The sequence below is a fragment of the Daktulosphaira vitifoliae genome, unplaced genomic scaffold (genome assembly GCF_025091365.1).
Source record: "Daktulosphaira vitifoliae isolate Bord-2020 unplaced genomic scaffold, ASM2509136v1 Scaffold_4, whole genome shotgun sequence".
Classification (NCBI taxonomy): Eukaryota; Metazoa; Arthropoda; class Insecta; order Hemiptera; family Phylloxeridae; genus Daktulosphaira; species Daktulosphaira vitifoliae.
In genome coordinates, this window is record NW_026099575.1 from 39,984,734 (window position 1) to 39,997,774 (window position 13,041).

Genomic DNA, 13,041 nt, shown 5'->3' on the forward strand with positions numbered 1-13,041 from the left:
TCTTTGAGTTTTATATTCCGAATCATGAAATGTCTTAATCCAGGCATGGCAGCCCTAAACAAATAACTAGTTGACTAACCCTAAAATCGGCGCTGCTAAATAATTCATAATTGTTTTTTTTTTTTTTTAAAGAAGTAATATGCTTACTATCCAGAGTAGAAAAACATTTTAATTCATTTTTTTGAAAGACATAGTTGCAACATTCCAAAGTAAACTATAAAAATAATTTTTTTAGTGCAACTTATTGAAATTTTTAGTGTTCTTAAATTATCATAAAAAATTTTAACTGTTTAAAATATTTGGTGTAATTTTGAGGCATTTTATTAATTTAACCAAGTATTGTATAAATAAAAAAAAATGTTTCTTTAATGTAATCTTAGTACTTCAATTGTGTTTTCTTCGTTCTTATATATTTTTCACTTTTTTCTCTAGAGTAATGGCACTAGTCATTTTGATAGTTCCAGACCCAGGATAGAACAGGAATAATATATTGATTACGGTAGGTTTTCCGGTTTTATTTTTTTAATAATTTCGGTATAAAACTGTTTTCAAATAAATTTTGAACTAATAAAATTTTTTATTTTTTATAAAATAGAATTCCCGTTTCAGTTGTGCAATTAAATGCTATAGATAAATAAAAATAGTTATTGACTTTTTTAGCTGCGATTTGAAGCTGAGAAAGTATTATATATACCCTAAAAACTCTCACTGGAATACTTTGGCTGATCGATGTAAAAGAACTCAAATATTATTAATATTTTAAAACTATATTTACTAATTGTATTTTAATAATTTTAATTTTTTTAAACAAACAGTATAGTAGTAATTAATTTTTTTTCAAAGTTTGTAGAATGATATATTTTTGTTGTTGAAATTTTATTTTAAATTCATGAATAATTATGTGTAAAATGACTATACTATGATTTTTTTATCATAACCCACTCAATTATTTACAGAATAATAATAATTTAAACATTTTTTGTTTTTTGATAATCTTTAGTTACACATTATTCTTAAATTATTATTAATGTAATACTTTTTAATTTCCTTCCTTATGCCTGGTAAGGACGTCAACTTTGTTTTTTTTAAATGGTAACACATTTTTAATTTAATAAAATGTTTGAGTTTTTAATTCAATAGTAAATGGCATTTGAATTTTTAATAAAACTTAATTTGTTTATGAGATATAAACATTTAAAGTTTCAAATTTTTGAGTTAATATACATGTATAATACACAAGGCATTACAAATACAGGTAGCTAATAAGTTTTTTATGACATTGATATTCGCAAGTACACAGTATTGTTATTATCAATGATAGTAAGGTACATTGTTGTGAGTTTATAATTACACTAACTGACAATACAGAAAGTATATCTATTGATAGTGATAATTGATAATAAACAATCCGTGACTATGACAGCAATGTCATAAAAATCCAATTAGCTACCTGTATTTATAATCCCTTGTGTATTATACATGTATATTAACTCAAAAATTTGAAACTTTAAATGTTTATATCTGATAAACGAATATAGTTATATTAAAAATTCAAATGCCATTTACTATTGAATTAAAAACTCAAACATTTTATTAAATTAAAAATATGTGTTACCATTTAAAAAAACAAAGTTGACACCCTTACCAGGCATAAGGGATGAACTTAAAAAGTATTACATAGTTAATAATTCAAGAATAATGTGTAACTAAAGATAAGAATAAAAAAAATTGTTTAAATTATTATTATTCTGTAAGTAATTGAGTGGGTTATGATAAAAAAATCACTCTGTATATATATCTTAGATTTATTTCATAACTTAAATAATTCATTGATTGGTGTATAATTTATAGTAAGTCTATAAACAACGGTATGTAGGATAATCTGGCAATTAAAATTAGTGGTTCGTTATAGAGTGCGGAATCGAAGCCTTCCGTGTTAGCTGAGCAAGATCCTTACATTGTTTTCGGTAAATTAAAGTCGTTGAAAATAATTGATAATTATACATATTATACAATATGTATTTCTTGTAATGTATTTTAATTTACGAAAATATCATTGTATCATATTACCGTAATAATTTAGTGGTACTGTTGTATTTTAATGATAAAAGTAACGATGGTCAAATAAAATGAGGGCGCAGGTGGCCTACCCTGTTTTCTTCAATGTTTCCCAGTACCCACAAGTTCTATCAATGTATCCAGCGCTGCGCATCCTACACTTTTCATTTTATTTTCCTTGCTATACCGAGTCTGTGGTAATACGCGGGTATAGTTTTAGTAATCAGTCGTATCCTAGCCACTAGTGGTTGTGTCGCGTTGTTCGATTTATTAGGTTGTGATATTTTCTACGTGTATTCGTTAAATAATTGTGTTATTAATTGTATTCTGAACTATGTTAATGGTTTTTTAGAAATAAATGCAATTAAAATCAATAAGTTGCAGCTCTACCATTATCAGCGTTTAAAAATTATTTTGGTTAGTACTGAGACGTTATTAAGTTGTTACAAAAAAAGATAAAAATTTTTATTTAAATTATTTTGAAAAATGTATGGTTAATTTAAAAATTTAAACTACTGTCATGAATTTTCTTTTATGAAGTATAGTCGAATTAAAGTTAATTGCTTACATATATTTCATGGAATGTCATCATAGTTTTTTATTAAAAAATTGTTTTTCCTTGGTTTACTATAATAACTTATATTTTAAAAATAGTAGCACAGTATGAACGTGGGATAGTTGGGACAAGTATAGATGATATCTAACAGTGATTAAAATCACTATCATAAAATTGCTTTGATGCAAATGTGTAGATAGTGTTTAATTCTAAGAAATTGGTGCATAATTACAAAAGCAACATTAACTTCTATTTCCTTAATTATATCCTGATTAGTGTTGAACTATTAGTTCAACTAGATTAAAATCGGCAAATCTTTAACTAAATACTAATTATGATCGTTTGGCGTACGGTTCAAAGAATTGGTTAAGTGAGAGGTAAGAAAAATTAATGACAGACAAAAAAGAAACGAATAGTAAAATAATTTTAATATGAATAAGAAATTCCTTTTTAAAAGAGTAAACTACAGTGATAGGATCCTTGATATTCATTGAAGTTATTCAATCTAAATAAAATAAAAATTAAATGAATTTTTTTTCTCTTTGAATAGAATTAAGAAAAAAATGCAAAAAATAAGTCACCCTTCGGCCGAGTTCGAACTTCGTATTCCTGAGCGTGAAAGACTGTAGTGTGACCGACCGATAACTGTATATCACACATGATATAAGATAAAAAAATTATATTGACATGTTCATTTTTAAAAAATGTCCAAAATTACCGATTTTTAAAATTGTATTTTTTTGGGAATTTCCCCCATTTACAGGAAACGATGGAATTTTTTTCATTTTTTGAGAGTAGAGTCTTCGACTAGATACAATATGTGATCTTTTGACTATTATTCATAAAAATTGGTCCAGTGAGAGCTGAAAATAAATGGTAACAGACACAAAAAAAAATTTAAAAAAAACATTACTAATATATTCTCAGCTTCGCATCGAAGCTTAAATCAGTAGCTATATTGTAAACAATTCAAAATACATTTTTAAGTGTTTTTTACGTTTTGTTTACAATTAATCTTATTCGCACATACTAATTAATTATAAAATTTAACTTGTCATTAATAGTAAAACATAAAATAAAATTATTCATAGATCTAAAATCTATCCGACATTTTGTTGCCAAAACTAAACTTTCTGTTAACAATATATAACAACTTAGCTAATGGCGTCTATTAGACGTCTACGAATGACTGTCCTACATTTCTGTTATTCTCAAATACACTGAGAAGAAGTTCGCCAAAAATAAAAATAAATGTATGAAAACCACAAATATTGCATGACACACTTACATTTTACAGTACTTATAAGGCCAATTCAACTTGGAAAAAAACACAAGAGAACAAAAAAAGTTACTGCCGTAAATCATTACGTTTGAATTCGGAAAAGTGAATAGGGAGGGCCAAACGAGACATAACTTTTGTAAAATAAGCGACTCTATAGAAGTCTGTATAGTAGAATTTAGGGATGGAAAATGAGAGGGTGGAAAAAAGTTTTTCACCCTCTTTACTGCTTCTATTCTCTTAATCTGCTTATTAGAGCTATTCTCCAGACCTAGTGTTATGTTGCCGCTTCACATACAACCGCTCTTTAATTTAACAAAAAGGCGAGAAATCCCTCCTCAAATACACTAACAACACTAAAGTTTTGCTATAGAATTTATTGAACTCAGAAGTATATTGTTATTTTATAAGAACACTGCATATGAATTTATCTATTTTACCCTAATATTCGTATAATTTTCTTGAAATAAATCGTGTAGAACTATCAAGAGAGAATATTATTTGCAGTCAACACGGGGAGCGTTGCATGTATAGATTAAATATTAAATGTTTGGATAAAAGTTCTTCAACATGAAGTCTATTATATCAATTTTGGAAGATCTATATCGGGTATCAATTTCCATTTTTCTATCCACACCTTCAATTCTGATTCAAAAGTGTTATAAGTCGGTAAAAAGTTTTTATAAAATTCAATTAATTTGTGTTTAGGTCATTACAACCTAACTTAGATCTAATTTAACTAGAAAACTTAGTAAATTTTGCAAATCAAAAATAATATAATTGTGTTTTATACATTTTTTATTAAATTTCTTTTAAAGTAGTCTAAAAATGACAAAAAATTTATCTTTTATAATACTGTTCAGATAAATCTTCTGGATAAAATATCTAAACTCGTGGCATTTTATCCATTTCGTCTATTAAGCTATTAATGTATTCTACTTTTAAAAATAATTTATGAAATTATTCTTCACTATTTTTTCGAATAAAATGTATAACTTAAACATAGTTAAAGATATTCGCAACACTCAGATAAATCTACATTTATTTTATGTACACCCAGAGAAAAACCTCGATCTATATAATAAATTCATTGTTCAATTTGATAAATAAATCATTACTATTGAATCAATGATATATTTATCAATATGATATTTTTTGTCTTGAACAATAATTATTTATAAGAATATTTATTTTGTTCGTATTAATAAAACATTATCATAAACCCTTGATAAAATTTCTCTTTCAATTTTGATTGAGGTTTTTCTTTGGGTGTAGAGAGTTACGTAAGGCAATTATATAGTTGTCATGTCATATATGACATGATTTTACAGCGAATGTATGTTACAATGTGTTTCAAATATTAATGATTATTAAATTCATGGGTTATAGAACAAATTTAAAATTACAAAACCTTTAATATGAACTACGGAATAATCTATAGTTATTTTAAAATTATCCGTTTCATTTCCTCTGTCCTCTATATGAATAATTAAAGAGAGTACTATTTTATTTAGCTTTTTATAACTAGTTTATCTATTTTATGTAAATATATTTAATTTAGTCATATACAGCAGTTTAAAATTTTTATCAAACTCATTACTAATAAAGTGTTGATTTCATAACTTTTTCACATTTGTCTTAGTGTTCAATTAATTTTTTTTATTTTATACGACAATAAACACTTATTAAATTAAAATGCTCATGCGTAATGCAATGGTATATTCTGATTTAGAAAAATTTTATAAATATTTATTTTTGTGGCATCAGTGAATAAAAAAATGATAATGAGTCCCTATGATGATTAGAATTTATGGATTCGTCGACAATAAAAAAAAAAAATTAATTCAAATGAATTCCTCTTTGTAGCAATACGCTTTTTTCTTTTTTATGTGATAATTGTCATTTTGAAAACGTTGGAAAGGTATCAATAAAAGGGAAGTTTGAAGAGTGACATATTTTTCACTCAGGAAGACTTTCAGAAAACAAGAAAAGGTTTATTATAGTTGAGTATATAATACATTTGATCTTTCAAAAACGTATCCTAAATAAAGTTTCACCCTTCGAGGAACACACCTGAACTATCTAAACAATTCATCAATGTATTGTTAAAGAAAGTCATTTTTATTTTTCGTTAAAGTTATACATTCATAATGTAAATGGTCGTATCTTATAAATAACTAATTAAACGTTAACATAATATACATTATTATACTGTGATATAATAAGTCAGTGTCACTGTTTAATATTACGGGGCTCAATGCAAATCCATAATTATTATTATTTTATTTATAATAAAAAATGCTTTTTTTAATTGTACTGTTAGATGGTAAGTAAAATTAAAAGACTGATATTTGAAAGACTCATTTTAAAAATCAAAGAAGAACAATCAGTTTTACTTGTTAAAAGATTAGTTAGGAAAATTATAATAAAATAAAAATAAAAACCTGTCGAGGTAACTAAACCAAGGAACGAACGTATAGTACAATAGTTATGCGGAGTATGTAAAATATTTAAGAAATAAAAAACTGATTAAAAATATATTCATAGAACTTTTACTAATAAAATGATGTCCTTAATAGTTGTTGGTTCCCATATCATACAATCATACTCCAGAATAGAACACTTTAATAAGCAATAAATGCTTTTAAACGAATATTTTTGTATAAATTCACAAGATACACAAATAAGAAAGTTTGATGTTCTAAGTGCTTTACAGGATACAGTTTTGATTTGGAGCCTAAGACAGAGATATTGAAGAGTCACGCCTGATATTATGTAATTAAAATTTATAATATCAGAGAGGCGGGAAAAGGTAAACTGCTTACATTTATATATGTTTATACTAAGTTCTAATGTATCCCCAAAGCTACAAGGATTGAGGGATATCACAAGTCCTTAATCATAAATGAAAAAAAACCACGTCTTGAAGAGAATTTTATTTAAATTGATGTACAATCAACAACGGTAAAAGAATTTAGTAGCAAGCTTATAAGGCGTGGTCTGGTTAAAAAACCTCACATTTTACAACAATATCGCATTTAGATGTCTTTTAATTTATATTTTATTATATATATATCTTATTATATAATAGAACAAAGAAAAAAACGCTTTTCTGGGAAAATTACTTAGCGTGCTCGGATTTTCAATATTTTTTTTTTCAACGACAGTACTCGGTCACCAGACTCCGGGAAAATTATTGGCGAAGGTCGGAAAATTTTTGCCGCTTGCCCGCGAGCGTTTTAAAATTTCGACCGTTTTCGAGAAAAACGCTCGCTGACGCCAGCGTTTTACGACTTAAGTTTTGAAATTTTCATCAGACCCGCCCAATGACATTCCTGAGATATGATAAAAAAATCAATTCAATCCTTTCATTTTTCACCGTTTGTATTATTATTAGGACACTATTTTGCATTTGCCCTATTTTTATCAAGGAATGTTATATGTTATATATAAATTTCATGACGTTATAATTATTTAAGTTTGTACTTTTATTATAAGAACAGTACTAAGTACAGAGTTAATAATTTTCTTTTTTCTCATATATGATGTATGAGACTATGAGTTTATCTTTTGAATTGGGGTTCATCTATGATAACTATGATGTTCATCATTAAATCGCAGTTACCAATATATTTATCAAAATTAAATTTTTATTTTTATTTTTAATATTAATTTTAATTTAAATGTACAGTGTGCCACTTATAATAACCTGCTAAATTTTTTTAAAATTATTCTATAATATAAACACAATTATTATAATTAGATTATTAATAATTTTTGTGTATAACAGGGGTGTATTTAAGAGAGATTGGCCCCTCCTTGAACAAGCGCTATCAATATTTTTTTAGGCAACTTCTAATATATAAGGACCTAATGTCCTTTTTTTTCATCATTACTTTAATTTTAGCAAAAAAATTTCTATAACATGTTTAACAAAGTAAAAAATATTAAATTTCCTCCTAAAATAATTTTTGAATAGGCCTAAAGGGAATACCTCATTAAGAGGCTTCAACCTTATACCCAATACATTTTACTATATTCTCTTTTTGAATTTTCCTGATTTTAATAATAACATTTTTAGATATAGTTTTCACTGATTCTAAAGTAATATTTTTTCTGAAAAACATTTATCGTGCCCGGCGTAACCGGGTACTTCTACCGGAATCAGTGGCCTACTTATGATGACGGCCTGAAGAGGCTTACGCGCCGAAGGCGCGTAAGGCTCGAAGGGCCCCGGGTCTGGGGCGGAGCTCCAGCTAGGTGGAGCCTAGTATATATATATTAGGGTGGCCCTCAAAAATCGAATGTCTTTTTTTTCTTTACGCTACCCCTTAATTTTTTTTTAATGGTCAAAAAAATGAGCTGTGCAAAATTTGGGACCGATCCGTTAAGGTTAACCCGTGCCCCCGGGCCTATTAAGTTGAGTCGAAGAGTCAAATTTAAAAGAAATATCTGATCTATGTCTCATAACTTTTTTTTCTCTTAACTTAGAATAATAAAAGTAAAACTCAAGTAAAGGAAATTTTACAAGAAATTCAAAAATAATAACTTCAATGTTGTTTTCTCAATAAATAGCCCACAAAAACACTACATACAGTAAAAAACATGTAAAAGTCTTAAAATACGTTATAACTGATTTTGTTGATTTTTAATTATTTATTTTCATTTTATTTTTTGGAAAACGCATTTTCGTTTAAAAAAAGAATCTAGAAGTTTAATTTTTTATGCCAAGTACGATAATTATATTAGATTTATTATTTTATGGACAGTTAATTAATGATTAATTACAAATTTAACAAAATTGATTGTATTATTACATTTTGTCGTATCAATATATCAATTATGGTATACTGAATTACTTTAAGACAGTACCAATTATATTATTATTAAAGATAAGAATATTTGAGTTATTTTCGACAACTGACATAATTTGTGTCGTATAAATGCAGCAGACAATTTGTGAACACGTTAAATATATTTTACCTGTTTATTATTATATATTAAATGATACGTTTTAATCACAAATGTACAATACTTTTAGCGTCTTTTAAAGTATTACGAACTAATATTTATCTTATTGGTAATTATTCCCACGAAATAACTGGTAGTAAGTTACCATCAAATTTACAACTATTTAATCTGAACACTGATTTTTTGAAAATTGATCCATCATTTTGGAGTGCGAACAACAGTTACATAAATGCTTTAAATACTATAAGTAAATTACGAGTCATTAATGATACAGCCTAGCGTGGCATTAAATTAATCTAAGACTACATTAATATATTAACTACAAATGAAGAACAGAAACAATACGTTTTACAAATAGTAAGTAATTATCGGAAAAATTCCCTAATTGTAAAAAAAGTACATTATCAAAATATATATATTATAATATATATACATATATTATAATAATATAATTTAATTATTGTTAAAATATTTTTTTTAAAGTTATTATTATTTAAAAAAAAATTAATTAAAAATTGTTAATAACAATTAAATTAAACTGTTAAGTTTGTAATTAATCATTAATTAACTGTCCATAAAATAATAAATCTAATATAATTATCGTACTTGGCATAAAAAATTAAACTTCTAGAATCTTTTTTTAAACGAATATGCGTTTTCCAAAAAATAAAATGAAAATAAATAATTAAAAATCAACAAAATCAGTTATAACGTATTTTAAGACTTTTACATGTTTTTTACTGTATGTAGTGTTTTTGTGGGCTATTTATTGAGAAAACAACATTGAAGTTATTATTTTTGAATTTCTTGTAAAATTTCCTTTACTTGAGTTTTACTTTTATTATTCTAAGTTAAGAGAAAAAAAAGTTATGAGACATAGATCAGATATTTCTTTTAAATTTGACTCTTCGACTCAACTTAATAGGCCCGGGGGCACGGGTTAACCTTAACGGATCGGTCCCAAATTTTGCACAGCTCATTTTATGACCATTAAAAAAAAATTAAGTGGTAGCGTAAAGAAAAAAAAGACATTCGATTTTTGAGGGCCACCCTAATATATATATATATATATCTAAAACTTTAACTGTAACAAGATAAATGACAATTAAAGTCTTTTTTTTCTATCACCCTTCCGATTAAAAATGTACTAAACTATTTATTTATTTATTCTACTTCAGACAAATCTTTATATAATGTACAATGTCACTAAGTATTTTTCTTTATATATTTATTAAGGTAGCCCTCAAATATCGAATGTCTTTTTGTTTTACGCTATCCCTTCATTTTTTTTAATACACATAAAAATGAGTTATGCAAATTTGGGACCGATCCGTTAAAGTTAACCCATGCCCCCCGACCCTTTAATTTGAGTTGATGAGGCAATTCTAATAGAAATAACTGATCTAGTCTCATAACTTTTGTGTTAACTTAAAATTATAAAAGTAAAACTTATACAAAGAAAATGTTATAATAAATTTAAAATAATAATTTCAATGTTGTTTTCTTCATAAATAGCTCAAAAATCACTGTATTTAGGTAAAAACACCTAAAAGTCCTAAAAATATGTTATAATGAATTTTTTTATTTTTACTTAATTATTTCTATTTTTACTTAAAATTGCAATAACTTTTTTAAAAATGACAGGATCATTATAATTTTTTTTTAATAGATACCTTCGGTTTTTATTTATAATTTGATATATTCTTGTGAACATTTGACTACTTACAAGCCAAAAGGAAGGCTTTCAAAATGGTATCTTTTTCAACTTAACTTTTGAAAATGTTCCAGAAATACTAACACATTTATATATATATTAAATTAAAGCTTATACAATATACTTTATTTTGTAAAAAAAAAAAAATTGACCTCTGGACTTGTCTTCATGGTGAAAACATACATTAAAGTTAAAGAAAACCGTACGATTTCCTTGAAAAAATTCTCGACATTATATTGCTATAACATTTGGAAAAATGTATGGATCAATATTATTAATTTTTTATAAATAATTTTTATATATCTCTTTTATCGACACACTTTTTTTTTTTAAATAGGATCATATCCCTTAATATGAGGGGGGTCAAAATTTTAAACATGCGTATTGAAACTAGGAAATTTTCAATTTAATTTTTGAAAGTGGTCTGGAAATACTGACACTTATATAAATCTTAAATTAAAGCTTATGTAATATACTTTAATTTAAAAGAAAAATTGACCTCTGGATTTGTCTTCATGGTGAAAATGATTATCGTATTTAAAATTAGCATATTTTTGTGTTAATATTCTGGGTTTTGTATTTTATTTTAAAATACCTGACGAGGGGAGTACACTGATTTTCATAAATATTATATAAATAAAATTAATATAGCATAGAAAGTTAAATCTATTTTAAATTTTTTGCTTTTTGAAGTCGAGAAAAATAACTTTGAAAAAGGTTCTAACCCACGTATGGCAAGGAATTTTTTTAATTTTTTACTTAATTCTTTTTAACTTAGAAAACATTTTCAATTGCTTTGATTTTTATCTCATTTAGATTCAATAACTTCAATAAAGATCAAGGATCCCATCACTGTAGTCGCCACTCGCGAGAAGAAATTTCTTATTCATATTAAAATTATTTAACTATATTTTAGGTTTTAGCTTCGATGCAAAGCTGAGAAGATATTTTTTTGTGACCATCATTTATTTTCTCTGCTCTAACTTGATCTACTTTTTTCAACGATACGTCAAATCACTACAATTCGTATCTAGTTAAAGATATTACCCTCAAAAATTGAAAAAAAAATCTAATTTATGAATTAATCAGTTAGTTATCCCATGTTTTCCATACAGACAATTAAAATCATTAATTTCTAATGTTTTCAAAATATTTATTGACGAATCAAGTTTGATATGATAGGTTTCAAATACAAAATTAAATCATTTTACTTTGTAATTTAATAATTTTTTTACTCTACTTGTGTGTGCTACTACTAGACTATATTATTCCAAATTTGTTAATAACATGTTGCAATATAAATCATTCCTAAAAAAAATGATTGTTAGTTTCTCCTGAATTAACAATGGATTTTTAGATCTTTATAACAACTTTTTTTTGTTTAGTTATTTTAGTTAAAGTAAATCATTAAAATTAATTTAGTTCATATTTCAATTGTAGAATCTATTTAAACATCAAAAGTTACTAGGAAATGATTACTATTATTTCTATTTAAGTTATCTATAACTATAAAAATGCAAAAAAATTTTGAACTTTTCTGATAAACTTACTATAAATAGTTATTATACAATTTCTTGACTGCATATTAATCTTAACGATACAAATTTTTTAATTCTCATAAAATTACCTATTTAATGATGTCAATTTCAAACTTGCAAATTGAGCTAAAAGTTATAGTCGTAAATACATTTTTTTTAACTATAAACTTTCACAAAAATCAACTTTAAAGAATTAAAAAAATTAGTTAAATATGTAATTTTCTTTATTTTTAACATATTAATCAAAATCAGTATTAATTAAAAACAATTTTTTTTTGTTCTTCATTGTTTTTTTATATGTAAATACTTATTTTTTAATAATATTATTAATATTAAAACTTAGGAGTGATAGAAAAAGTCTAATTACACATTTGAAAACATCGCAAAAAATTGATGTAGAAATGTATATTTTTGTTTCTGATGAAAGTTGTAGTCCAGTGTATAAAACTTATAACTTTGTTATAAATAACAAACATTTTTTATTGAAAAGTATTGCATTAAGCCCTTTAAATTTTTGTATGCGTTAAAAGTAAAGAAATATACTACTACTTTATTATTTTTATAATATATCCGTAAAAATTAGAATATTAAATTATTGAATATCAATTTCATACTAAATTTAATTACTAAAATTGTTATTTATTCATATATTATAATAATGAATCAAATAACTAATCGGGATAAAATTACGAGAATAAGAGTTATTGTTGTTTTTGAAATAATTGACCAATTTCTTAAAATTAAACACTAACTACAGATTATAATCGAAGCGTTTCTTATGATAGTGATTTTAATCACTGTCAGATATCATATATACTTGTCCCAACTATGCCACTTCCATACTGTGCCGCTACCCCACTGTGCTACTATTTTTTATTATAGATACTTTAGGTATTTACCTATCATTTGGTCTTTTAAATTTTAA

The 13,041-nt window shown here is 25.3% G+C and overlaps 1 protein-coding gene across 2 annotated transcripts in view; it reads left to right on the forward strand.

Moving 5' to 3' along the window:
• The first annotated feature begins 2,262 nt into the window (after positions 1 to 2,262).
• LOC126904792 (uncharacterized) overlaps positions 2,263 to 13,041 on the forward strand; it is a 72,373-nt gene continuing 61,594 nt past the window's right edge. For both annotated transcript variants that reach the window (XM_050684037.1, XM_050684038.1), the window contains exon 1: positions 2,263 to 2,475. The gene's annotated coding sequence lies outside the window, so the exon portion shown is untranslated. The remainder of the gene's footprint in view (positions 2,476 to 13,041) is intronic.